This window comes from Macrotis lagotis, chromosome 1 (assembly GCF_037893015.1).
Source record: "Macrotis lagotis isolate mMagLag1 chromosome 1, bilby.v1.9.chrom.fasta, whole genome shotgun sequence".
Classification (NCBI taxonomy): Eukaryota; Metazoa; Chordata; class Mammalia; order Peramelemorphia; family Peramelidae; genus Macrotis; species Macrotis lagotis.
This window is the reverse complement of record NC_133658.1, coordinates 890,834,301-890,861,820: the sequence shown is the minus strand read 5'-3', so window position 1 is coordinate 890,861,820 and position 27,520 is coordinate 890,834,301. Positions and strand designations below refer to the sequence as shown.

At 35.4% G+C, this 27,520-nt stretch overlaps 1 pseudogene; it reads right to left on the bottom strand.

The window, feature by feature from the left end:
- Window positions 1-1,217: 1,217 nt before the first annotated feature.
- Window positions 1,218-26,655, bottom strand: LOC141508429 (eukaryotic translation initiation factor 3 subunit C-like; annotated as a pseudogene).
- Window positions 26,656-27,520: the final 865 nt, after the last annotated feature.

Sequence of the window (27,520 nt, the reverse complement as noted above, 5' to 3'; positions counted from 1 at the left end):
TCTATTTCTTCCTTAACTTCCTTAACTTCCTTAACTTCCTTAACTTACTTCACTACTCTTCCAAGATTTAAGATGTTATGTCACTTGTTTCATATATTTTCAGTATTATAACATATCAATCTTTGTCTATAGAGTATTTTTTGCAAGATGTAATTTCCTCCCTTATCTCTTTTAATTAGATCTATTTTTGACCTTTGCTTTGTCTAAGATCAGGATTGCTACCCTTGCTTTTTTTTTATTATTTCAATTGAAGTATACTAAATTATGCTCCAGTCTTTTAGATTTCCTTTGTGTGTTTCTCTTTCAAATAGGATTCTGGTATTTAATTCACTCTGTTTTCTAAGTACCATTTCATGTGAATATTTATTCCATTAACATTCTCAGTTATGATTACTAAGTATGATTATTGCCTTCCATCGTATTTTCCCCGTTCATCCTTTTCTCTTTCCTTTCACCCTTTTCCTACTTACCAGAATTTTGTTTTAGTCTGAAACCTCCCTCAATTTGCCCTCCCTTATAGCACCCTGATTTTCTTTCTCCTTTCCTTTCCTATTTTTGTCCTCCCTTCTATCAGCTCCTCTTTCTACTTCTTTACCTCTTTATCCTTCCACATTCTTGTTGGTAAGATAAATTTGTTTTTTGTTTTTTTAATGTTATTTTTTTTCAATTGCATGCAAAAATAGTTTTTAACATTTATCTTTTTAGGGCTGAGCCATAATGGTGGCATGAAAATCTACAGTTAAAACAAAAGTCTGGAAAATATCTTTCCGGAAAATATGATGGAAAACTGTCCTACTCTACTGGATCAAGAAGACAAAATAGTCCATGCAAAAATGCACAGAGCACCCCAGAAAAAGACACCATGATAAAAACTCCAAAGACTATCCTAGCCAAATTCCAGAATTCTCAAATAAAGAAGAAAATGCTGCAAGCAGTCAAAAAGGAGTAATTGAAATACAAAAGAATCACAATCAGAATTACAGGGAACTTATCAGTTTCAACATTAAAGAACTGGAGAACCTGGAATACGATATTTTGGAGAGTAAAAGACCTTTACAACCAAGATTACTATCAAGAATTTGATACCCTGCAAGATTCAGCATCTTCTGTCAGGAAAAAGCAAGCAATAATAAATCATACTTTAAGAATACCATTTCTGCTGTGGCTAGGTGGTACAGTGGATAGAGCACCAGCCCTGGAGTCAGGAGTACCTGAGTTTAATTGCTCTGCAGACCCTGAGGTGGTTGGTACGAAGTCTGTGACTGCTGTTGGCAGTATCCTCCCCAAAGCATTTTAGCCTCCCTCATTTTTTTGGTAGCCATCTTTCTGATCTCTAGAATAGCTTCCATAGGTGCAGTAATTATGGTTGAAGACACACTCATTGTTTTCTACCAAGCTGCTCAGTTTTTCTGTCAGCTGCAGGGCCAGGTTCTGCTGGGCAGTGGGCTCAGTGTGGTGCATCAATATTGTCTGTGTTGGCTGGTGCAGAGATTCCATAAGCTCCTCACTAACAATCATTTTGCTGATTATGGAGTGAAGAGTGGGCAGATTCAGCTGGAACATATCAGACAAGATATCTATGCTAACAGAGTTGTAGACACTACAGTAGGTGAAGATAGGAGTACAATGACTCTTCCTGGATTTTTATAAATATCATGGTACAGACTTTGTTGGCCCCAGAGAACAAATTCCAGACTTTCCCATTCATCTTCTCATTAATAATAAAGCTGTGGCAAGTCTTCCAATTTTCCATCTTCATGACTTTAGAAGCTGCTACTACATGATTCCCATTGACTCAGGTGTACCAAGCAGGGACTGCTGCTCGCCCACTCGGAGTTGATGGAACTGTTTGCTGATCATGCGCCTCCGAGAATCACTTTCATGAGCTGCCATGTACATGATCTCAGATGCATGGCAGATACCAAACAGACACATTCAAGCAGTTCCAAGTTGATATGCAAATGGAAGGCACCTGTCATCATCACTCCACCATCTCCTGCTCCTGGTTTCACTCCTGTAGTCTCCTGAGCAGTAGATCCTGCCCTAGCAGCTGCTTAGCCCAACCATGGACTGAATGTCCAGCAGGGCATTATGTGCATCCTTGGTTAGGCCCTGATAGAAAGAACAGATGCCCAACTGCACTATGGTATGATTATAAAGGATCTGCACAGGAAGGTCTATGTGCTGAATGTTGTCCTGTAGGTGACTCATGAGTATGAGGTCCTAAGCTTGGTACCAGTGAGAGTGAAGAGCATGGTGGTAGATGCAGCAGAGGATTGCACATGTCCAAATTCTATCTATCTGATCCTTGGCATATATACTACATATACTTGCATAGTCTTTCTTTCAGTACAGCTGAATATTCCCTTCATTTTCAACCTGCTCTTGCTCTAACTTTGAGGACCCTTATAGGGAATGCTGCTGATGGGCCTTATAGTCAAACTTGTAGTATGTTTAGAGCACATGATGAAGGTAAACGTCACAGATCTCCTCAGGTGTTTCTTTTTCCTGCAGGTAGCACTGAACACACTCGATGATGACACACACATGGGCATCATCCTTGTAATTGGTGATCTGGGCTTCATGATCCTGATTACATTTATGGATCTACTGATGCAGGGTACTTAGATCCTTTGTGTTGTTCTTGTTTATCTTCTTCTTTCCCTCCTTGTCCTCCCAAAGTTCATTGAGATAGTCCTCAGATCAACTAGCAAACAGATATAGAATCAGGGGAACCCCTCTTTGTCTACAATGCTCTTGGCTTTTCCAAATGCCTTTCCCACGAGCTCAAATTCTTCAAGACATTTAGTGACATCCCAAATTTTCAAGGAATTTTGGATCATGTGGATAAGGTTAGTCAACTCCTCAAACCTTTCGTCCTTGGGAATGAGGATCTGTGTTCTGCATGATATTGGTAAAACTCTTCATCCATCCTTTCCACCAGAGGTAGGATACAACCCCAAATATGAGGTGTTCAAAGTTGAATAGGTTCAGATTTCCATTCAACATGGTGGAGAGAAGCCAGGCTCTGTGCTAAAGACTCCTGGTCTTCCCTCATATATAATATGAAACAAACCTCTTAATGGAAATCTGATCAACAAAACCCAGAAAGAAAATCTAGGAGAAGAACACTTACCTCAAAGTCTGTCTTTAGTGATCAAGGGTGTTCAGAGCTCAGAAAGCAGACAGCCAGTGGGGGGTGGGGTGAGAGCTGGACTAGACTAAGATCAGCCTGGGAGGTGTTTGCTCTGAGGAACAACCAGACAGTGGAGGCAGGGTGGTCAGACTCACAGTCTGGGAGTTATCTGGAAGGGCTGGAGAGTAAGTTCCAGCCTCTAGCACCCCATACTGGATGAGAGGAAATATTACACCCAATGAGCAAAACCTTTAGCACCCCCGCTGGCCAGCTGGAGATATTACACTCAGGAAGCAAAACCTCTAGTACCCCCTAATGGCCAGCCCATGTAGACTGAGTGAGTAAAGCCTCTTGGGATCCCAACACCAAACTTCTGTGAACCAGCTCCTTACTCAATGCAAGATCTTAGGGAAATAAAGAAAGGCCAGAGTAAGGGGGTGGGTCCATAGAAAAAAATCCTAGAAGGAAAAGACCCTAACCTCTGAGGAGAATGATTTGGTCTGCGGCACAGAAATAATTCATTGGAAGAAATCAGGAAGGAGTTTAAAAATAAACTGGAAAATTTGAAAAATTTGGGAAAAGAAATCCAAGAGAATAACACCTTGCAAGAAGAAAACAGATCCTTGGAAAATGCAATTGTACATATGCAAAAAGAAAATAACTCTCTCAAAATCTCAATTGGTTAAATGGAAAACTCTTACAAAAATAGAATTGACCAATTGGAAAAGGAGCTGCAAAAAATAAACAAAGTTGGATAGGTTCTTACTCTCTTCCAAAATATTTTCTCTCACAAGGATGTTAGCATTTGCAACTAAAATGTTTATCAATTCATTGCTGCAATCTAAGCACTTCTACCAAATACCTGGCTTCATATACATGGCCAGATTGGAGTTGTAGTCATAGAGGGAAGCAATGATGTTGAATTTGATCTCAAAAATTAATTGGAAACTAACTTAATTTTAAAGAATGAGTGGATCAAAAAACATCATAGAAATAATCAAACTTTTCATCCAAGAAAATGATGTGACATCACACAAAAATTTATGGGTTGCAACCAAAGCAGTTTTACGGGAAATTTTGTATCTCTAGATATTTATATGCATAAAATAGAGAAAGAAGAGATCATTGAACAGAGGATGAAACTTAAAGAAAGCTAGAAAAAGAACACAATAAAGACACCCAAATATATACCAAATTAGAAAATCTGAAAATCAAAGGAGTAATTAATAAAATTGAATGCAAGAAAGCCATTGATTTAATAAATAAAGTTAAGAGTTGGTATCATGAATAAAACAATAAAATAGGTAAACCTTGGATTAATCTGATTTTTTTTAAAAGACAGAAGAATATCACATTACCAGTATGAAAAATAAAAAGGACAAACTCGCGACCAATGAGTAGGAAATTAAAAAGATAATTTGGAGCAATTTTGTCCAACTGTATTCAAATACATCTGACAATGTATGTCAAATATATAAATATTTACAAAAATACAACTAGAGATTAACAGAAGAAAAAATAAAATACTTAAATAACCCCATTTCACTCTGTTTGCCACTGAATTGAAGGGGGTAGGGAAGAGGACAAGTAAATTATATAACTTATAAATATGGAGGTGGATTGATGTTGACAAACTTTCATTACCCAGAATTGAAAAAATAAAATATCAATAAAATAGAAAAAATTATTTGTCTTTTTTATAAGCTTTTGAGTTCCTCATTTTTCTTTACTTCTCTCCCTTCCCTCTCCACTCTCCATGGAAGTATGTAATTGATATATTTTATACCTGTATAATCATGTTAGGCATATTTCCATATTGGTCATAATATGAAAGAAGATTCAGAACTGAAGGAAAAAATGAGAAAAACAAAATCAAAAACATAAAAGAAATTAAAAAAATGAAAAATAATATATTATGGCCTTCATTCAGATTCCATAATTGATTCTCCCTTCCTTCCCCACTCTCCCTTCCCCCTACTCTCCATGGCAGAAAGTAATTTGATATAGTTTATACCTGCACAGTCATGTTAGGCATGATTCCATTTTGGTCCTGATTTGAAAGAAGAATCATAATTGAAGGGAAAATGAGAAAATGAAAAACAAAAACATAAAAAAAATTTTTAAGTGAAAATAATATAGTTTAGCCTATTAAGACTCCATAATTGATTCTTCTACCCTTGGGGATATGGATGGCATTTCCAACCACAAGTCTTTTAAACTTGTCCTTGATCTCTGAAGTGCTGAGAGGAGCTAAATCCTTCTTGGCTGATCATCACACAATGATGCTTTTAATGAGTACAATGTTTTTTTAACTTCACTCAGCATCAATTCATGCAAAATTTCCAGGCTTTTCTGAAGTCTTGTCTGATCAAAACTTCTTACAGAACAATAGTGCCTCATCACATTTATATACCAACCACTCCACAATTGATGGATATCTCCTTGATTTCCAGTTCTTTGCAACTACAAAATGAGTTGCTATGAATATTTATTTATGTGTAGGACTTTCCCCCTTCATTATGATTTCTTTGGCATTTAATCCTAGTAGTGATATTGCTGGATCAGAGAGTATGCTCAGTTTTGTTGTCCTTTGGGCATAGTTACAAATTGCTCTCCAGAATGGCTGGATCAGTTCACAACTCCATCTGTGCATTAGTGTTCCAATTTTTACATGTCCCCTCTAACATTGATCATTTTCCTTTTCACTCATTTTAGCCAATGTGATAGGTGTGAGGTGGTGCCTCAATTATTTTAATTTGCATTTTTATAATCAATAATGATTTAGGACAATTTTTCTTGTTACTATAAGATAACTTTAATTTCTTCATCTCAAAACTGCCTGTTTATTTCCTTTGACCATTTAGTAATTGGGGAATGACTTAAATTCTTATAAATTTGACACAATTCTCTTTATATTTTAAAATTATTTTTTGCAAGGCAAATGTGTTTAAGGGGCTTGCCCAAGGCCACACAGCTAGGTAACTATTAAATGTCTGAGGTGGGATTTGAACTCAGATAGTACTCCTGACTCCAGGGACGGTTCTCTATCCACTGAGCAACCTAGCCACCCCTCCCTTTATATTTTAGAAATTAGTCCTTTATCAGAAACTAGGTGTAATAATATTCTCCAATTTACTGTCTTGTTTTTAATCTTCATTGCATTTTTTATATTTGTGCAAAATCTGTTTAATAATCAAAATTTTCCATTTTGCATTTTATAATGTTATTTATCCCTTGGTTGATCTTAAACTTCCTCTCCATATATTTGACAGTTAAACTGTCCTAATTGGTTTATACTATCACCCTTTATGTCTAAATCTTGTATCTATATTAATCTTATCTTGGTATAGGGTGTGAGATATGGGTCTATACCTAGTTTCTGCTATACTATTTTCCAGTTTTTCTAGCAGTTTTTGTTAAAAAGTGAGTTATCTTAGTGGAGTCTTTGGATTTATCAAATAGAAGATTAATATAGTCACATACTACTCTTTCTTTTGTACCTAATCTATTGCAATGATCCATCACTATTTCTTAGTCAATACCAGACAGTTTTTCCACTTTATGTGATAGCTTTAGATCTGTAATAGCTTGGTCCACTTCCTTTACTTTGATTGACTACTTTTTTTCAATGAATTGCCTTGCTATTTTTGACAATTTGTGACTCCTGATGAATTGTATAACTTCTAGCTCTATAACATAATTTTCATTGTCTGATTGGTTATGGCACTGAATAATTTAATTTAGATAGAATTGTCATTTTTATTCTATTTGTTTGTTCTACCAAGGAGCAGTTAATAATTTTCTCATTGTTCAGATCTGACTTTATTTCTGTGAAAAGTATTCTGTAATTGTGTTCACAGAATTTCTTTGTTTATTTTGGCAGATATACTCCCAAATATTTTATTTTGTCTGCAGGTACTTTAAATGGCAATTATCTTTCTGTATTTTACTATTGTGCTTTGTTGGCAATATATAGCAATGATGATGATTAATGCCAGTTTATTTTATATTCTGAAACTTTGCTAAATTTGTTAATCATTTCAATTAGTTTTCTAGGGTTCAATAAATATCCATCAGTTCATCTGCTAAGAGTGATAATTTTATTTCCTCATTGCCTATTCTAATTCCTTCAATTTCCTTTTCTTCTCTTATTGCTAAAATTAAGATTTTTTATGTACAATATTGAATAATAGTGTGATAATGGGCATCTTTATTTCATCCCTGATCTTATTTGGAAAACTTCTAACTTATCTTCATTATATATTTTGCTTGTTGGTGGTTTTGTATAGACATTGCTTATCATTTTTAATCAAAATTCCATTTTTTCATATGCTCTTAATAAGAAAAGTTTCTAGACCCCAACTGGGATTGTGTATTTGTGTATTATTCCCTTTTAAGCCAAATCTGTTGAGGGTAAGATTCAATTAATGCTCACACCCTCCCTATTTTCTCATCAATTATAATAAGTCCTTCATTCTTCTTCATGTGATGTGATTTATACTCTTCTGCCTTTTTTCCCAGAACAATGCTTTTTTATGACTTGATTTTTTTAACATCTTCACATCATTATCAACTTATATCCACACTATTTGTCTCAAATGAAATACTTTTTGAGGTATTCCAAGAAATTTCTTTGGACTTAGACCAATTATATTCCCCTTTGATGTCTCACATGTAGGCATTTTGCCACTGCTTTCTTCTTCTGTTACCATAGAAGATTTCTATTATTAGGGTTCTTTTTTGGTGTTTTGATTATTTCAAAATGTGAGCTCTGCTTCTGGGGCATATGGCATATAGTCCCAAGTCTCTTGTGCTGGGGGTTAGGGATCTCCTCACTGACTTTCTTCAAGGGTCTTCAAGGACTGATAGTTTGCTCCCTGAGCAGTTGGCCTAGGGTCTTATTCCAGGCCTGCTGCACTGCAGCCCTGACTAACCAAAATCCAAGGACCTGGTTATTACTCTGTACTGCAGCTAAGAGCCTCCCACTGGCTTTCTCTGCTCCCTGCCTGTGCTGGACTGTACTCCCTCTTTTAGTCTCAAGTGAAACAATCCTTCCCTGAAGTTCCTCCAAGGTATCTTGTGCTGGGAAATAGTTTACTATCGTTTACTCTCTCTCTCTCTCTGTGTTTGTATATATATATATATATATATATATATATATATATATATATATATATATATATATATATATACACACACACACATATATATGAGTGTCTGTGTGTGTAAGTCCTCTCTATCTCTTAATAAGGAAATAACAAAATAATTCTATTTGAGATTTTTTTGCTCAAATCTCTTTTTGATGTTCTCTTTTATGTCACTAATTACCCATTATTCCACTTTCCCTCCAATCCAGAGTAGAAATCTTCATAAATAAGGCAAAAAACTTAGTCCTTTTTGTGATATCTGAGAATGCATATCTGATTCTCTGCCTCTAGTTCATCATTTATCTGCAAAAGTGTTGGGAGGTATATTCCAGCATCAACTTTTTTTCATCATGCTTGGTCACTATTTTATCAGAATTTTGAGGTTTATCTTAATTATGGTTCTTACTTGACTTTAATACTGAAAGTGATTTGCCCAGAGATTTATGGTTAGAAAATAATAGTTGAGCTTTGAAGTCTAGATCTCTAGAACAGTAACTGTTGCTCATCATAGAGCCAAAGTACTCTAAAGCTGGATGATACCTTGAAGATCTAGCCCCAAACTTTTTCCCAAGTACTGAATTAAAAGTTCCCTCATAGACATGGATCAAATAAAGTGAGAGACCCTGGACATCTCACTAAGTAATCTAATAGAGAATCTTGTGGAGGACTAGTGAGTTCTACCCTGGGTATTTTATTCGTACTGGGTCCGACGAAGTTAAAGGTTCTCCAAGCAAAAGTCCCAGCTCTCAGGCAGAGATGCCAGAGAATGTTATCATCTCTTTTGCAGAAATGTAATTATGGAGCATGATAATTGAAACCTGGCCCATCTCAGATGCTGTCGATAGACACTGCTAAAAAAATCTGAATGTGATTCAGCCTCTCTTTTGATAGGTTCATGCTTCTAGATAGTGGCATATTACCAAACAATGAATATAATTCTTCATACTCTCTGACAGTAGCAATTGTATCTCTAAAGTTTCTTGTCTCACCATAAATTGCAATATTAACACTTTATGAATACCTTGCCTTCTGAATTTCTGAATGCTCAACATAGAAACAGAGACATAGTAATTTGAAAGAGAGCTGCAGCAATGAACAATTCCATGAAATTATTAAAAAAAAAGAAATGGAATTCAATGCAAAAAAGGCAAATGCAAAAAAAAAGTTTTATCAGATTTCCACACCCTTTTCTATGAAAAAGTCTTAAACTCAGGTTAAGTAAATTAACTTTCCAAACATAATATGGAGTAGTTGGGCATTAATTCAGTTTGAATAAAAAAAAATATCTTTAGGTCTTAATTGTCTCCAAGCTCAGTAGTGTGATTTGATATTTAAAAGTGTTATTGTGAATTTAATGTATAATAAGTGTATAATAATAATGAATGAAACATAGCATATGGAATGAAGAAAATCATCTTTCTGTATTCTGCCTGGTAATAACAAACCTAGAATATTGTATTTAGTTCCAAGTACATTTTAGAAAATAGATTTATAATGAATAATAATGAATATTTATATAATACTCCTTTATGTCAGACACTAAGTATTTTACAAATAATACATCGTTTGATTTTTTAAACTAATCTGGAGGTAGTTACTTTTATTATTCCCATTTTCACATGAGGAAATTGAGACAAAGTGAGATCAATTCATTTTCCAGGGTCCCAAAAATAGTAAATATCTGAAACTAGATTTGAACTTACATATTCCTGACCCCAGGACCATACTTTTTTATCACATACTTTATGTACCACATAGAGAGTGAAAGAAATGATTATCAAATTATTGGCCACATCTCTTATATGTAATAAAAAATTTGCCTACCTAGATTCTCTTATCTAGGTGTTGCCCCACCCAATTAGAAAATCTAATGAAAAATTAAATCTAAGATGAAATTCCAAGATGGACCAGAGCAAAAGGATTTGGCAAGAATGTTTTCTTTAATGAAAAACAAAAATCAGACATTTGAAGATGAACAGATACTTTCATAGTTCCAATCATACATGATGATGACTAGAATTCTGATAATGTTATTCTCATGATCTGCCAAACAGATTCCAGGAAACCAATGTCTTTGGGTTCTGGGTAGGTGGAGGTAAAAGGGCAAAGTGACATAGTAGAAGATCTGAGAGGAAAAACCATATTGACATTTAGTCCATTAAGAGACAGATTTGGATTACCATCTTTTCACAGTCCAATATTGTTGAAATTTCATATTACCTCACAGACTGTGAGCTGCTATTGTGTTACCAGGTATATAGCATTTGTGCTTTTTCTAGTATTGCTGGAGTGCTAAAGTGCCTTACTGATACAGGACAAGGGTCAAGGACTCCTGTATCATCCAAACCATTACTAAAAGTTCTGGGTCCAATCAAATCAGACCATGAGATGGTGCTGGAAAAAGCTCAAAATAATCCCCACTATAATAAATACAATGCACAAATAATGCCACCATTAATTTAGTAGGCATGATTTCTTGTTAAAATCAAAGGACAACTATAATTAAGGTGAATTCTAGCCCATTGAGTACCTGCCTGCAGTTTGGGAGGGGTTGATGTAGGTCCTTTGTCTAGATTGTCCAAGGCTGGGGATAAAGAGATAAATGACATGATCAAGTGAGGTCTCCAACCCCTTAATTAGAATATGTCCATTTCTCATTATAAATTCATTCTCTCATTACTTATTAACCAATCAGAGTTGATTGTCATTCTTAGGAACACCCACTTTTCCAAGGGCATATAAACATTGATTGTATTCTATGAGGGACTTTCGGCATTTAGAGTGTCACTCACCCTATTTATTAATTATTACTTAGCAAGATTAATAAAATGATTAATTGCCCAGTAACTATATCTTTTGAACTTTTTATATGTCACAAGAGGGTTTACTGGATAATTGGGATGAGAAATGCCCTCAGGTTGCTGTCTCATAATCAGCAGTTGAAATCTTGAGTGTTTTGACCAAAAGGACACAAATTTGAAAGACCATCAAATGTAAGAGTGTTTAGATTTGTTCTTCTTGTTCACAGAGGGCAGGCCCAGGAGCAAAGCAAGGAAATTAGCAAAGAGAAAGACTTAGACTTGATGGTAAAAAAAAATCTAACAATAAAAGCTGTGTAAAATTAGAACAGGCTGCAGCTAGAGCAAGTGACTATATTCTTCCTTCTCAGAGATCTTTGAACTGAAACTGGACATCTAATTCGGCCATATGTTATTTTTCCTATATATTACATATGACATACCATATATAGGTTATAATTCTTTTACTATTTGAGTTGGATAAGATGACTATTAAAATGCCAAATTCTTCATTTCTAGGGATTCCAAAAAATGTTCTAGTTCTATTATCTCTTGATTATTGCTAAAGTATTTATAGATTTTTCTTATTTCTGTGACATTATTTTAATTTATTTTTATGTGTGTACATGCCATTATCATACCACTATCCCATGGAAAATAAGCTCTTTGAATACAAGGGGTATATTGTTGTTGCTGTTTTTAATTGCAGGAATGTAATACCAATGCGAACATGCACGCATGTGTCTGTGTGTGTGTGTGTGTGTGTGTGTGTGTGTGTAGATACTAAGTAAATTATCATTGAATTTATAGGATAACTCCTGGTGTGTCCATGGAAAATTTGGTCATTCAGTTTTTGCATAGAATATGGACAAAATTGAACAGTTCATTTTAAGATGGCAAGATAAGGAGCAATGGAAGTTGCATGGGTGGAGTTCAATTTAGGGGTTAGAAAATAAAACAATACAGAATAAAGCTATTTTCCTAATAATTAAGAGCACCCTAAAATAGAATGAATGGGCTGCCATCAGAGGCAGGAAGTTCGTATTTGAGTCTTCAAATGAAGTCTAGATAAGCTTGTGGTGGGAACATTGTGAAGAAGATTCATGGTCAGACCCAAATTGGACCTGGGGGCCTTTGGTTCACTTTCCAGATTCTGCATATTTGTAAGATTGCAAATTATAAATTAGCCTGTATCAGCTCATATAAACTTCAAGGTTCATGTACTTAGAGCTAGAAAGAATAATAGAGACCTTCTGTTCCCTATCTACCATTCTAGAAAAGGAAAAAAACTAAGGTCAAAGAAAGATGAATGACTTGCTCAAGTTGACATAAATAGTAAACATCTAGAACACAATTTGAACTCAAATTCTTTAACTTTAGCATCAGAGATCTTTCCATTATACCATGCTGCCTATCTTTCCTTACAAACACTGCCCCTGGCATTTGATTATGATCCTCTCATTATATAGAATAAACATACTAGTTTATTCAACTTCATTTACCATCCCTCAAAATATAGACAAGTCTTTCAAGTCCCTGTGATTCTTATTATCTGAGTAAACTTTGATTCAGTAGTTAGGAGGAAGGTATTGGGGCACTCATGGAACAATTTAGCATTAGAACTCTGACCTGATGCCAAGATGTAGTTCATTTAAAAATCTTATTATTCAGATTATCAGACCACAAATGACCTGTTCGGCCATTATACATTGCCCCCTAAGGACCAATTCAACTTCAGCTAATGAGGATTTTTGATTTCCTTGGCATCACTTTTCTTGATGTTTTGACAGATTTATGATTCATTGCGGATTTTAATATTCATCTTGGCCTTATTGTAGATAAATTGGTCACAGAATTTATTAGTACTTTAAAGCAATTAGGTGCTCCTTCTCTGGTTATGATGAAAATGGCAGGTAAAATTCATTCACTGGAAGCTACATTTCATAAGGACCAAAATTTCGAGAACTCTGCAGGTAGACATTGGTGGAATTCACTGGAGAGTAAGTTCTGCCCTCTGCAACTCAGCTCTATAAAGAGGGAGGATTCCATGGGGAAATAGGTTAACATTGCACCTGTTGCCACAGACTTTCAGACTTGCATCTTTTATTGAGATAGTAAATAATACCTTGAAATGGATGCCTTTGTTGCAGAGCACCATGCTGGGGATTTTGGAAAAGGGAATAAAATTGATGGATGCCCATGTTGTCTCTTGCAGTAAAGGAGGGGAAGGTGGATTCATGCACTTTGTATGCAGTTTGTGCTTAGTACATATATTTATATACTTTAGACATACAAACATGTTTATCATAAACATACCTATATACACATGTATATATGCATTGTATGTGTCTATATATATACATTCACACAAACATATCCACACATTCACTTGTGCATTAGCCATGTATGTTGAGAGGAGAGAGAATGGGAATAAGAAGAGAGGAAGAGAAGGGCTAGAGATGAAGATAGAGATGAGGTAGAGAGAGAGAGAGAGAGAGAGAGAGAGAGAGAGAGAGATCTTCTCCCTCACTAGACTATATAGACTATACATTTTTTGAGTGAATGATCTATTTAATTTTCTTATTTTGTTCTTTGTATCCACAATGCCCACCACAATGCTTGGCACATTGTGGAAACTTAATAAATGATTGCAGATTTATTGATTTTTTTGAAACATGTTCTGACAACTTACTCAATATAAGAATATTCAATATAAGAAAAGAGAAAAAAGAGAGTTAGGGTATCCTCATATCAATAGAAGGTACTTACTCATCGTAATCTGTTCAAGTTGAACATCTTGGCCCAAGCTTCTGATTCTATCCTCTCAATTCTTCAAAAGAAGTGATAGGCTTTTAAAGATGTTCATGGTAACAGTTTTGTGCATTTGTTTGCATGGTTACTTGTTTGTTTTGTTTTGTTTTGTTTTTCCTTTGTTGTCAGGAGTATCTCAGAACTAGAGTTGGTCTAAGCCTATCCCAATTCAATTCAAGGAAACATACAGCAAATATCGAATGTGAACTTATCTCTACCTCCCAGATACTTCTTGCACATCCTTCAAATCCCAGATGAAATCTTGCCTATGAAAGAATGCCATCCTTGATGCTCCTTAATTTTATTTTCTTCCAATTCGAGTGCCTTCCCTCTATTGATGATCTCAAATTTATTCTGTATAAATCTTGTTTATATATAACTGATTGTACATTGTCTCCCCTGTAAACTCCTTGAGGGCAGAAATTTATTTTTGTCTTCTTTGTATGTCCAATACACAATGCATAGAAAATATTAAATGCTTGATATTTTTTATCTGCTTGAATGGTTCTGTGGATGGAGAAGTAGGGAAAAAAGGAAATATTTATTTTCATTGGATCTATTATGATCCAGATACTATGTTAAGTGCTTCTGCAAATATTTAAATTTGATTCTCACAACACCCTTTGCAAAGCCGGTTCTTGTTCTTCATTATCAAAGAAGACTAAAATGCCACCACTATGTTGAAAACTAGTTTCAGTGTATTTGATACAGCATATAAGTATTAGCTTGGAATGCTCTGACGCAGGTTGAGCACAAATAGTCCATGCGAACACCTGGGTGTTCACTCTAAACTTACATATCTCACATTACCTTTGAGCTGCTTCAATTCTGCCTTGCTCATAGAACTGCAAACAGGTACTCTTATAGTTCCCATTGTACAACTGAAGAAATTGAGGAAGAGAGGGGAAGTGCCTTGCCCAGGGTCAATAGGGAATACCTAAGGCCAAATCTGAACTTAGGTCTTCCTGACTCCATGACCAGTGCTTTATCCACTATACCATCAGTTAAGACAAGAAATAGATGAAAAAATCACAAGCATTGTCTTCAAGATACAGTCTACAACAACTATAACAACAACCCAAATGATAGTTTTGGAAGAGAGGAAGTGGAGCAGATTCCTCTTCAGCAGCTTGTCAGTTTTGTGACTTTAGGTCATTTTAATCTCTCTAAACCTCAGTTTATCTCATCTGTAAAATTAGTGAATTGGATAGACATCCTTTCCAGATTTTGATTAATGGTCATAACAGAATAGTGTATTTGAATCAGGTATCAATCAAGAAATTGTATCAAACTCCTACTCACTGGGAATGAAATGAAAATATTTAAACAGTCTCTAACCTCAATGGACTTCATGCTCCAGCAGGGAAGATAACATATAGATGAATGTCTCAAAACATTAAGAATAAGCTTCAGTAGTTTAAAACTGCACAAGACTTTTTCAGACATCTAGCTAGCTATCTAGCTAGCTATCATATTTATCTATTTTATATATATATATATATATATATATATATATATATATATATATATATATATACATACATACATACCTGTGTGTATAATTTTACAGGGGCACTGACAATTTGGAGACAAATATAAAATGTTTTATGTCAAGTGGTTTAAACAAAATTTTCAAGGAGACAAGGGATTATAAAAAATCAAAATGTGATGGGAGTTCCCTTCAGGCATTGGCAACAGCAACCAGCCAGGTTGATGTGATTCTGAGTAAGTCAGTTAAGTCCGCTGAACCTCAGTTAAGTAATTTGTAAAGTGAGGATAGTAATAATAGCTGACATGAAGTTACTGACTGATTCAAATAAGAAAATATGTTCAAAGTTTAAATTGCTTATATGAGTTAAATTTTATTATAATCATGATTTTTGAAAATGTATATAAGTTTGAATACTTAGGGTTTGAGAAGATATTTAGATTTTTTTTGACTCTGAATCTTCTTAATTCTCTTATGCCAATAGTTCAATGTCCCTTCATGGGCAGCCTGGCTTTCCCCTACTGGAGACTTACATACAGGGCACAAATTTAATACTGACACCTGATTGACTTATCCCATTACATCCCAGAAATCCTGAAGTGAAATAATTTACCATCCCTATATTAGTGCTTACAAGCATGGATCACTGTTCCAGAGAATAAAATGTGATCTAAGAAAAATTTCAAATGGCCTCAGGGAATATTTCATCAAAGAGAGTTTGGGTTTTTGTTGTTGTTTGTTTGTTTGCTAAATTTCAACAGAAATAGATGAGGATGAAGTGAGTTCCAAACATATGTGTTCCATTTCAATGCACAGAGGGAGTGAAGCCAAGATGGCAGTATGAAGGCAGGAATTCCTAAAACTCTTTCCTAAAAAAATCTCCAAAACCCATCAAATTAAGACTCTATACAAACTTTAGAGGGGCAGAACCCACAGAAAGACAGAGCGATACAATTTCCCAGTCCAAGAAAATTTAGAAGTTTCCACAGGAAATGTCTGTTTCACCAGGACTGGGGATTGGAAAAAGCCACAGTCACAGTGCAGCGCAGCCAGCCAGGTGCCTAGATCCTTGGGAGTGTCTGGGTCCATGGTCGAGGGAGTGGTTTCCAGAACTCCTGGCTCAGGGATCACCAAGAGCAGCTAGAAGGGGTGGTGAGAGAACTGTGTCACACCAAAGTGAGTGCGGAGTGAGGGTGGGCCACAGAGCAGCCCTGTGGAGAGAAACTGCAGCAAGAATCAGGGAAGCCAGCTTGATTCTCCAGAGCACAAGCCACAGAAAGTATTGGGATCAGGGGAGACTGCAGAGGTCTCTCTGCTCTCCCTTTGGAAGAACTTTGCTTTTTGCCCAAACTCAGATCTGGGTTGCAGTTTGGTTTCCATAATACCATAGCTGAGTAAAGACTATCCTCCCAGCTCCAGGGCAGAAGGGAGTGCCCATGATCATCCACATATCAAAGCACAGGCAAGAAATCAGTCAGAACCTTTCATAAGACCTTGGAGGAATTAAAGTCCCAGTGTGTTCCAAAAAATCCCCCAAAGCCTTGGAAGTGCAGTAAATCAGTTAGGCTGAGGAAATGAGCAAACAAAAAGAAAAGAAGAATCTGACCATAGAAAATTGCTTTGGTCCCATAGAAGATTCAGAAGATGACAGAATCAAAGTTTCTGTAACCAAAACCACCAAGACAAATAGAAAATGGGCTCAGTGTATGGATGAGCTCAAAAAAGTCATTGAAAAGCAATGAAGGGAGGTAGAGAAAAAATCGGGAGGAGAAATGAGAGTGATGTAGATAAATCATGGAAACCAAGTCAGCAATTTGGTGAAAGAAATACCAAAAAATAATGAAGAAAACAACATGTTAAAAACCAGTTTAGGCCAGATGGAAAAAAAAAAAACAACACAAAAGGCAAATGAGGAGAAGAATACCTTAAAAAGCAGAATTGGCCAGCTGGAAAAAAGAGATAAAAAAGCTCTCTGAAGAAAATCGCTCCTTCAAATGCAGATGGAACTAAAGGAAGCTGATGACTTTGAAAGAAATCAGGAAGACATAAAACTTCCAAAAAAGTCAAATAGAAAAAAATGTGAAATATCTCATTAAAAACAACCAACCACAAAAACAGATCCAGAAGAGACAACTTACAAATTATTGAGCTGCCTGAAAAGTCATGACCAGGAAAAGAACCTAGACTTCATTTTTCAAGAAATAATACAACAAAATGGCCATGAGATCCTAGAAGCAGAGGGTAAAATAGAAATTGAGCAAATTCACCAATCATCTCCTGAAAGAGATCCCAAAACAAAACTCTCAGGAATATTATAGCCAAATTCTAAAACTCCCAAGGTAAAGAGAAAATACTGAAAGCTCTCATAAATGCACAATTCAACTACTGTGTCTCTCTAGTCAGAATTACACAGGATCTGGTAGCATCTATAATAAAGATTCATAGGGACTGGAATATGATATTCTGGAATGCAAAAGATCTTGGTTTACAACCAAGAATCAACTACACAGCAAAACTGAACATTCTCTTTCAGAGGAAAAGATAGAATTTCAATGAAATAGGGACTTTCAAACTTTCTTATTGAAATAACCAGAGCTGAATAGAAAGTTTGATCTCCAAGTACAGGACTCAGGTGAACGATAGAGGGGGTGGACAAGAAGGACTAACTATGAGGAACTTAATGATGTTGAATTGTTTGTATTCCTGCATGGGAAGAAGATACTAATAATTCATATGTATCTTCTCATTTATAAGAGCAGTTAGAAAGAGCATATGGAGATAAGCACAGGAAGGAGCTAAATATAATGGTATAATATAGCAAAAAAGATGGAGTCGATGGGTGATAAAGGGAAGTATTGGGAGGAAGAGAAAGTAGAGGAAGAAGGGGCTAAGGAAGAGTCAGGAAAAAAAACTTTTTCAATGGAGTGGAATAGGGTAGTGCAAGGGGGAGTGAGTGAGCCTTCATTCTCATCAGAAATGGCTCAGAGAAGAAATAACATACATACTTAATAGGGTATAGAAATCTATTTTACCCTAGAAGAAAATGAGAGGAAAGGGATGGGATAAGGGGGAATAGGGGGAAGGAAGGGGGAAATAGGTGATAGAAGAGAGGGAAAATCATGGGAGAGGGTATTCAGATATAACACACTTTTGAACAGTGACAGGGTGAAAGGAGAGAGAGAAAATAGAATGAATGAGAGTAGGAAAGAATAGAGTGGAGGGAAATATAGCTAGTAAGAGCAACTGGGGAAAAATACCGAAGCAACTTCTTTGGTGGACTTATGATAAAGGAGGCAACACATCCAAGAGTCAGAGTCATTGGAATCTGCACAAGGACTGAAGTACATTTTTTTCTCTCTCACTATTCTTGAAGTTTCTCATCTTCTTTGGGGGAGAGGTGTTTATTTTTACTTTCATAACAATATAAAACAAACAAACCAAAGAAAAAATAAATGCATGGAGGCTGGAAAAGAAAAGAGGAGATAGAAATACAAAGTTATCATCCAAAGCCTGGCATAGGTACAAAGAATATTCTAATAGCATTCTCTTTGGCATAGAGGGTAAGATCATTTGTACCCTACTTGTTTAATGCCAACACTGAGATTTTGTGATTTTTTGACTATGCATTGTCTTAAACAAAACCATAACCAGGTAAAATTGAACCTGGGTCAAATTCAATTTTTGTATGTGTGGGGTGGGATGGGTGGGGGCTGGTAGGAGGGGGGTAGCAGGGAGATGACAACTCCACAATGAGAAAAGAAAGATATTTCTTTTCCCCTTCAGGGATAGAATAAAGGTAGTTGCTAAGTAGATGTGCCATGACAATCAAACCCTGTGACAGGAATAAAAAACAAGGGTTGTACCTCAGTTTTTGCTAGACCCTAGGGCATGGGAATAACTCCCAGGAGAAGAAATCTTGGAATCAAGTCCTCCTGTGGGAAAGAAAAATCTACCCCTTCTCCTATATTGGAACCAAGCTTCCTTTGCACCATGGCAATTAAATCTCTGGTCTTAGACACATACAGCAGGAATGGGATAGCTGTTAGTTCAGTGTAAACTAGATAATTTCCTTCAGAATGATTAATCAAGGCACTTTGGACATCATATTATTCCCAGAGTCCAAGGAGGCATTATCCAGGCTACTTCTGTCTATATAAAAGAAGTCACTTCCTTGGAGTTGAGTTTTTCCTTTATTATTATTTTGTGCTCACTCCTTTGCTCTGGCTAGTAGGTCAAGGAGGTTACTTTTATTTAACATATTTTGCATTTTTAAATTGAAGCAAAAAGAGCTCTGAGGTCAAGTCACAGACTTTATTAACTATTCACACCTCCATTCCTGTCCAAGCACAGTGTCTTGATTTCCAACATAATTATAGGCATTAGAAAATACATTAAAGCTTAAAAGGCCCTCGTTGGCCTCATGCTCTTTATATTTCTTTATTTTATTCTAGGTTGACCCATGGGACTTCTCAGACCTGTCAAAACCGGGAGGGTTGAGGAGAGACAGTTACTTAACCAAGGCTGTCATTGACCCAGCCAAATAGAATGCAAAAAATGAGAAGATGCACATGCTAAGGTGAGAACATTTGAGAATGTGCTATGCAATTATATATCTATGCTGTGCAAGTGTCACAATAATAAAGCCTTCAGAGTGATTCTTTCATTCTAGATACTAAGTGAAAAATTAGATATAGACTCAGTTGCCTATATTTCCCCCTCAGGGTGCTAGAGGTGACTCTGACAGGTTAAGAAACATTTTATTTCATTTTTCATGAACCCTCATCCAGGGTTTTCTCCCATTATCAATTAACAGTTAGTATCTAATCAACATCATTCTATAACCCTCTCCTCCAATATTAATTCCCAGCTGAATTCTCTTCAATGACAATTTAATCTGTTGATTTAATTATAGAAATGCATATTTCCTATGAGTAAATAGCAAAATTAAAGTATAAAATTTTGAAACTGGGGTGTAGACCAAAAATGAAAATCATTACAATAAAAAATGCCCTTCTTTTCTGGATTCTTTTCTGGACATGGCACAGTTGATTGATAGCCAAATCTTTTCATTGATTAAAAGACATGATTTTGGAATTCACTGATGTGCTAAGTCTCTGAGTTGGTTTAGGTGTTATGATTCCCAGTAGATTTTACTAATAACTAGAGTGGCTATGCCACAGGTGATCTTTTAGACTTAAAAGTTAAGATCTAAGATGAGTAAAGAACATAAACATGAGTTGATATGCATTGATGAGCACATGGAAACAAGATGGAGAGATAAGACAGTCACAGTAACATCTACTTTTTGATGCTGATGTCTTGCCAAGTAGTGATTCAAATTCTCAAGAGACACAAAGGAAAGAAGTAAAGGAGTTGGATGGGGTAGAGAGATTTCATTTTCTTTCTAAACAGTTCAATAAAAGGTTTTCTTTTGCAACACAATAAATTGTGGCATGGGTTGGCAGTAGTATACACTATGGATATCCCAAAGACTTGCCAATATTGACCAGTCCCCCATCAAATAAGAAATATTATACAGAGCATAAAACACTGGATCTGATGTCATGAAACTTTGAAGTTCCAGTCCTGAAATCTGTCAAGTATGATTTTAGGCAAGTCAGTTTAATGCTCTGAACTTCAGTTTTTTCCATCTGTATAAAAGAGATAATCATAGCTATAGACTCTACTTGTCATATTAGTTATGAGGAAAACAAATTGGAAAACATAAAAGATCAGGTCAGTATCAACAACAGAAAGGTTGCTCTACTTGAGGCCATAAAGTGGAAATAACAATTCTTCTAACACCTAACTCAAAGGATTGCTATACAGATCAAATAAAAGAGATGACTGCTAGGTTTCCTGTATAGAGATCAGGAAAAACCCAAGTTTCCATCCCTTCCCAGATTATTGGTAATTGTATAAACTTCAGTAATTCATTGTTCTTTTTCAGCCTCAGTTTTCTCATCTACAAAATTGAGAGGAAAAGATGGAAGGGAACAAGATTTGTTAAGTATGAATTATGTTCCAGACTCTGTGCTAAGCACAAATATTCTACCCTCCCAACAACCCTGAGAGATAGGAGCTACTTTGAACCCCATTTTACATCTGAGAAACTGAAGATAGACAGAGGATGGGACTTGCCCAAGACTAAAGGACTAGTATGTTTCTGAGGTCAAATTTGAATACAGGTGTTACTGATTTTTATTACACAACTAATAGTGTTTTATCCACTACATCATTCAGCAGTCTATATTTTAATGAACATAGAATATTTGGAGGCCTATGAGTGATAGCTGTTGTAGGGGTAAAAAATGTTTTTAGGGCACTGGAGGAGTGAAGTTAAGAAATTTGGGCCTTATTATAATAGTTATATAATGTTTTAAAGTTAATAAAATGTTTTATGTCTTCATTGTCTTATGAAATCTTCACAAAAACTCTCTGACATAGGTAACCATTATTAAGTCCATTTTGTGGATGAAGAAACTGGCACTGGAGAAGATAAGTTAATCAGGATAAGAAACCTTGTAATAAGAGATAATAATAGCATACATTTTTAAAAAAGAAATTGCAGGTAGATGATCAGGGAGATAGACTTCTTGACTTTTAGTTGGAAGAGCTTGAATCCTATTTCTGTTGACTCCTAGCTCTAAGACCCTCGATAATTCACTTGTACTTCTTCAGTATCAGTTTCCTTTTCTGTAAATTAGTGATCATAATAAAACCTACTTTTCAGGGATATTCTGGGGTTCCAATGATATAATATATGCAAAGTGCTATATACACACATGCATATATCTATATCTATATCTGTAACTATATCTATATCTATATCTGTATCAATATCTGTATCTGTGTCTGTGTCTGTCTGTATCTGTGTCTGTATCTGTATCTATATCTATATCTACATCTATATATTGATATCCATATCATCTATATCTATATCATCTATCTATCTCTCTCTCTATCTCTATCTCTATATCCGTATCCATATCCATATACATATCCGTATCTGTATCCGTATCTGTATCCATATCTGTATCTGCATCTATATCTATACTAGCTATTAACATCATTTTTATGCCCACAAAGTTCTTTGACAACATTAAGCTACATAAATTTTAGTGACAATACTGATGAAAATGCTGATGATATTTATTGCTCCTATTTGATAGTCAGTCTATTCTGTTCTTTACGATGATGTCTCTGAAATGACAAAGATCAAATGAAAAAAGTGATTGCTTCATTTCCTGGTGGATTCCAAAACTTGAAAAATTATACTATTTGAAATCACCATTTGAGAAGACTGTAAAGGGTGACACCATAGATAAATTAATAGAACAAGAAATATTCTTTCTATCAGATCTATGGGAAGGGGATAACTTTATAACCAAAAAAGAATTAGAGTACATTATAAAGTGCAAAATGAATTATTTTGACTACATTAAATTTAAAAGTTTTGCATTAATAAAATCAATGCAGCAAAATTAGAAGGAAAAGAAACAGCTAGACAATAATCTTCCCAACTAGGAGTTCTGATAAAGGTCTCATTTCTAAAATATAGAGAGAATTGCATCAAATTTATAAGGTTACAAGTCATTCCCCAATTGATAAATGGTCAAATGATATGAATTGACAGTTTTCAAATGAAGAAATTAAAGCTATATGTGTATATATATATATATATATATATATGATTATATGAAAAAAATGCTCCAAATCATTATTGATTAGAGAAATAGAGAAATGTAAATTTCAAACAACTCTGTGGCATCACATTATCCTATCAGATTGGCCAAGATGAGAAAAAGGGAAAATGATCAGTGTTGGAGAGGATGTGGGAGGATTGAGACATTGATGCATTGCTGGCGGAGTTGTGAATGGGTCCAAACATTCTGGAAAGCAATATGGAATTATGTTCAAACAGCAATATAACTATTCATACCCTTTGACCCAAAAATTCAAAGTCTATGTCTATATCTAGAAGAAATTATAAAAAAATTGGAAAAGTCCTACATGTTCCAAAATATTCATAGCAGCTCTTTTTGTAGTAGCAAAGAATTGGAAATTGAGGTGATGTCTATCATATTGGGGAATGGCTAAAGAAGTTATGGTATGTGAATACTATGGAATATTATTGTTCTGTAAGGAACAATAAATGGTCAGGCTCTAGAGAAATATGGAATGACTTACAGGATCTGATGCTGAGCAAAGGGAGCAGAATCCAGAGCACATTGTACACATTAACAATATTATAAAATGATCAACCTTGATAGAAACAGTTCCTCTTACAGTTCAGAGAGATAGGACAACTGTATTAGACCAACTATGGACAATGTTATCCCAATCCAGAGAAAGAAACAAAACAAAAATCCAATCCTTCAGCATCTGATGAACATTTTATAAATGTTATCTCTTTCCTTTAACCCTAATTCCTCATGACAAAAATGACTAATCTGTAAGCATGTTTATCCAAAATATGCATACAAAATTCTAACATGACTGTTCATTACTGAGAGGAACGGAGTGGGAAGGGAGGATGGAAGGAAATTTTATAATATAAATGTTTTGTGCATTAAGTTATGTGTATAACTTGAAATTCACACATGTATATGGACAAAAATAAATAAATATTTCTCTTTAAAAAGAAAAAAATCACAAGACCAAAGGACATTAAGTATACTAATCCTTCTGAGAGACATCTATTTTAGCCCTTTTGGGAAATATATCTATAATCTCAACATTCTAGAAAGCAGGTAACTAACTTGTTCCTATCTTTAATATAAAAGTTGACAAATTTCCAATTTTACCATTTTTATGTTTGTTTGCTTATTTTTCCCTTGTGTTTTTTTTACAAAGAATATGACTAAAGAACAATCACTAAGGTTTTACCATAATACATCAAAATTTAGAATAAATTTAGATAAAAATGAAAAGCTGAAGGGAGGATGAGCCTTGCTTATGGAGTCTAGACTATTTTAGATCCTAGCAGTGGAAGAGGGACAAAAAGCTCCAAATCCCAAGCAGTAGTGGTTTGTAATCCCTTCTTTATTCCTTTTCATTAATTAATGTGAGCCATGTCTTTCCAAGGACTTCTCTTTCCCTTCATCACTACTCCCTAGACAAACTTCTTTCTCACCCTTGACCTTGTTATTCTCTTCAACAGCAATAATCTCACTACTACCTCTTCTATATTCCATGATGTATATGCTTAATGGGAAGGGATCTGATGAATAGAGCTTGAAAACTCCTATTCCCATGGAATTGATAAGATTAAATTCTGGAATTTTCTCCTAATTCTGAATTTAGTTTTTCAGATCATAATTATAACCAATTTCCCTTTCTTCCTATGAAATGATTTTGTATAAAATTACTTCTTTAATTCTCAAAATGAGAAGCCAGTTGGCAAAATGGGTAGAGGTTCTGCTTGACAACCAGGATGATTAAGGTTCTATCCTTGCTTCTGATATATACTGGCCATGTTATCCTTTTGAGTAATTACATCTTTCTGGGTTCTAGGCAAACCCTGAATATTCTAAGTTGTAGAGAAGGTGGTGACCTATTTTAGGTATTGATATTTGTTTGCTTTTTGAGGGGGACTTGTTTGGTTGTTGTCACTATTGTTTAATCTCTGTGCTTTGGTCACCAAAATACTTGCCTGCATGGACACATACATAAAGAGACACTAATTCACTCACAAAACATATTTAGGACACACAGAGACATACACACAGATACACACAGTTCCTTCATAGAATGTGTGTGCATGTGTGGGATGCATATAATATATACTTTATTTCTGTTTCATATATTATGGTTAATATAGTGCTTTAGGATGCAAAATACTTTTTGGGGGGATGGGAGATTTTAAACAAATTCCATTTTTTTAAGGAAAAAGAAGAATGAAAATATTATAAAAATTTGAAGCATCCAAATGACCAAAGTGAAATTGATCTGATACAGGATTGCAATTTTTAAGGCAGTAACCTATGTTCTAGAATGTTAGATCTTTCATAGTTGCTCTCATCAATAATTCCCATTTTAAATCTAACACTTAAAATTATTTAAATAAAATCTCTTAATAACCACACCAAGAGAGCCCCAACCCTCATGGGGCCAGTAACCGAGGGTTTGAAATCTCCTTTAATATGTAATTCCCGAGAAGATTACAACAGGGCCTCCATGGTCAGTAAATCACATTCTGAAAAGCTGCTACATATGCATTTCTTCAATAGGCATTTTTATAAATGTCCATAAATACATATTTATGAGACACCGTTAATGTCCCCCTCTTGTTCTTCATTCCAAGGAAGGAGTTTCTTATGGGGGTGGGGACAGCATATCAAAAAATTTCTTCCTATTCAATTTAGGGTAGGCATTCAATATTGAAGAGTTGATTAAGTTCAGAAAGCAGAAGGTGAGGGTGGTTCTGTTAGGACAAATCAAAGCCATAACTAAGGTTCAAAAACAAGGGATATAGCCCAGGTGATTGAAACATTAGAAGTCTTTATCTATGAAAGAACAATAGGGTATACCAAGAAGTTATTCATATGATTGGTTGATATAGAAAGCTACCATATGACCTACTAACCCCTCGCTGCTCCACTTCCAAGTAGTCATACCCCAGATGCACTGACAGCTTAGTCATTCCTTCCCCACTCCTGTCAGAAGTATTTGGAGGCCCATGTGTGGTAGCTGTTGTAGGGGTAAAAAATGGTTTTTAGGGCACTAGAGGAGTGCTGTTAAGACCTTTGGACCTTATTGTGTTCAGGAGAACTCATTGGTCTTCCCAGTCTGCAAAGATAACTAATATAAATCTGACATGAATGGGTGTTGGTAGTTAAGGCAAAGTAATTGGAGAAAAACTTGGCTGCATGGTAATGATTCAACTGGGAAAAATAGAAGACAATTCAGCCTCTAGGGCCCATCAATCTGACAATTTCCCTAGCACTAAATTTACTTTTAGAGCAAGGCAAATATTTTAACATTCTCTTAAATATATATTTTTAAAGACCTAACTTTAAAACCTAAAGGCCCAGGAAATCCAGTGCTTGGAATGGAATTCTTTTTTGCAAGCAGGTCTAAGGCAGAGAAAATGACATGAGTTATACTCCCCATTACCTCAAGATACACTGCTCAGAGCTGGCATAAAATCACCCATTTCCTGTGGTGATATAAGGGGGCTCATTCTTGACTCTAGGTGGATGTCAGAAACGATTATTTCTTGCCTGACACATCGGTCATTTTAATCACTCCTTGCCTCCATAGATGGGCCATGCCCCACTCAGTTCTGACTGTATTTCTGGTTAAGACTTAGATATTTCCACTGGTTGAGTTCATCATGTGGACTCACATGGATTTGAGACCATGAGAGGAAAATGGAGGTAACTTTTAGAAGCATTCATCATAAATAATGGGGAAAGAAAGCAACTTTTAAATTGAGAAAGGAAGATATATATGTTTGGTGAATTTTATACATGCACAGAATCCAGTTCAATTCAAAACCATTCAGCGAGTGGGCATTAAGCACCCAATGTGTGGTATTGTGCCATTGTGCCTGGTAATAGAAACAGAAGTGAAAGAAAGTTTCTGCCTTCAAGAAACTTACATTATAATTGTTGTTACTGAGTCCTTTTGATGCAGGGAAATGAGGAAGAGAATTGTGAATACTGTTAAATTGGGTGGAGGTTTCCTGTTCCTGAGATGCAAATTGACTAGAAGTAGAGAATTATGAATGTAACAGCAACCAAATTTGTAATCTTTAAAGGCTGCTCATATTGTCAAGTTGGGTGGAGATCCCTATTCTTGATGCAAATCAACTACCATTATTTCATTGTTTAATGTAAAATTTGTATCCTGATCTCCTTAGGCTTCACCTTCTATCTAATTCTGGGCCGATTAAGGGGAAAGGAATTCACCTTTTGACCTCTAGAGAGGCAAGACATAAAACACCTGGGTTGGACTCTGCTCACAGCCGCCAGTCTTCAAGCTCAGCTTGATTTTTCTTTTGTCTCTGTCTTTCTTTACCTACCATTTTCTTCTGTGTTGTAACTTCTTTAATAAATTTTTATTTTATTTCCACCCTTGCTTTCCCAAGTATAAATAATGATTCTTCATAGGCCAAACTCAAGGAGCCAGCAGC